Below are 2,328 nucleotides of genomic sequence, written 5' to 3' on the forward strand. Positions count from 1 at the left end.
TCCAATTAAACTTTGATTGACTTAACTGGTTACAGCTCATTCACATATTCGATTATTTTTTTTAATTCTAAAACTAAAAATTATTAATTACTTAACATATAGTCGCATATTCTTAGCTTACTGGAATAAGAAAAAGTATATACAATCTTCAATTATTTATATTATGTACATTCATGCGCATTCCATGTAGCACAATCTCTAACCACAAAATGAAAAAAGAAATTTTTTTATTTTTTGATAAATATATTAAAAAATCACGTTTTGTACACTTTTTAATTATAAAATAAATTTAATTATTGACATAAATGCTAAAATAATCATTCAAAACATTTAAGTATTTAACGGCTCTCAACTATCAATTTCATGAAAAGTTAATTGCATCTAAGTTTTTACCATAATCGTATCAATTAGTCTGACTAAGTTCAAATTAAAAGATAATTAGTATATAATTCATTATTCTTTGTAAATTGTCCAAGAAAAAATAATTAAACACTTGAAAGATGCAATAATAACGAAGCTGAATCGAAAGAGAAGTATGAAACCTGGGAATCAAAGGCTATATGAAACGCGGTTGAAGAAGAAATCTTGAGCTTCAATGCACGTATTTGCTTAGAATAAACCTGGTCTTGTATTATATAAATAGAGAGATTAGAGAGAGAGGAAATTGAGATTATGGAAATCGAAATCGAAAGAATATATATATAAGGCTAACAAGTTGTTATATGACACTGTGGTTTGATTCAATTTTGACCAACCAACCACGCGTTACCGGCCATCACATGAACACAAACACCAAACGATTTTTAATTTAAATTTGAAAATAATACAAATGTTTTTATGAATATGTATAATAAAACATCTTTTTTTTTTAATGTACACCAAACTTTTGACATTGCACGCTCCAATTTTGAAGGGTTGTGGCTATGGATATGTATAATCTACTCACCCACACGGTGGCAAGTTTCATTCAGTCAGATACACACGCTTTCACATGCAAGCTCCTATAATCCTGGATGTGTGGTTAGCCGATACGAATTAGTCGAGTGATCAGTTTACTATTTTAATAATCTGTTAAATAAGTATGAGTTTAAATTCTATCTTATCTATACAGTAATTTATTGATTTACAGTAAACCCTTAAATAGAGTTTAGATTTGTGATGAATTAATTTTGATTTGTTAAATTGGAGAATAAAATAAAATAAAATTTAAAAATTTTTTTAAAATTTTAACGAACTTTAGAAATAAAAATTATACTTTATCTTTTTATTTTAAAACAAAAGCACCAAACTAGTAGCGAACTAAATGCTTAAATGAAATTATTATTATTATTATTATTATGATGTTACATGCATGAGATGTGGATGGAATTATGGAAAGTAGTCACGTCAGCAGTGACAGAAGAAGTAGTAGTATGAACAACGTGCACATTAAATTAATAATCAAATTTTATGTGTAAAATTTGTGTGCCGCCAAGGATTACTGAAATCCAAGCTGGAACATCCTTCATTCATATGATTCATTGGTATAGAATCGTGGACAACTTTTCTTTCTCATCAATCAATTCTTACTATATAACTACCTATACTTTGCATGCAGTAGTTCAACATTGCAAATTTTACACAACTCACTTTAACGTTCAATCCTATCAACGACAATATTTGACTACACTTTCTTTCCTTATCCTATTGAAATTGAGCTAACAACTATTGTTTAAAGGTTGATTAGGTCAGTTTTTTCTTTTTTTAAAATTAAGTTATTTTTTTAAAAAAATTTAAGTTATTTTTTTCTGTTTTTGTCTCTATAAATTTAAATTATTTGTGTTTGATTGATTTCAATTTCTAAAAGTGTTAAAAGGACTAAAATAATATGCTTTAGAATTGAAATTTTAATTCTAATATTTGGTTGCTAACACAATATTAAATTTTAATTATAGTATTTGAAAACAAACACTATCTAATTTACGATAAGAAATTATTTTATTTGTTGCATCTTGNGATATTATTAATTATCTATATAAAATTTTTTTATACCGACAATATACAAAAATTAAATTGACAAATATATGTTAACTATTGTGAAAAGAAAAGGTAACTTTTATGTCTTGGCTAAGAAATTAAAATGTTTTGCCACAATAATTGGTTGAGTTTTTCTTTTATTTTTTTCACTGCAAATAATTGTTTTGCCGCATATAAACAAAACAACAAGGGTCCCACTGTAGGCAGCTCACATAGAGTACTATGTTGTGTGTTATAAAACATTTTTTTTTTATATATTGATATTCTGATTCAACTACTAAATCCAATGATATCTTTGGTTGGGGTAAAATA

General features: G+C 26.3%; 1 protein-coding gene across 1 annotated transcript in view; it reads right to left on the reverse strand.

The window, feature by feature from the left end:
• LOC107642469 (protein PIN-LIKES 7) overlaps positions 1-695 on the reverse strand; it is a 6,288-nt gene extending 5,593 nt beyond the window's left edge. The window contains exon 1 of the mRNA XM_016345833.2: positions 543-695. The gene's annotated coding sequence lies outside the window, so the exon portion shown is untranslated. The remainder of the gene's footprint in view (positions 1-542) is intronic.

Source organism: Arachis ipaensis, chromosome B05 (genome assembly GCF_000816755.2).
Source record: "Arachis ipaensis cultivar K30076 chromosome B05, Araip1.1, whole genome shotgun sequence".
NCBI classification, from domain to species: domain Eukaryota; kingdom Viridiplantae; phylum Streptophyta; class Magnoliopsida; order Fabales; family Fabaceae; genus Arachis; species Arachis ipaensis.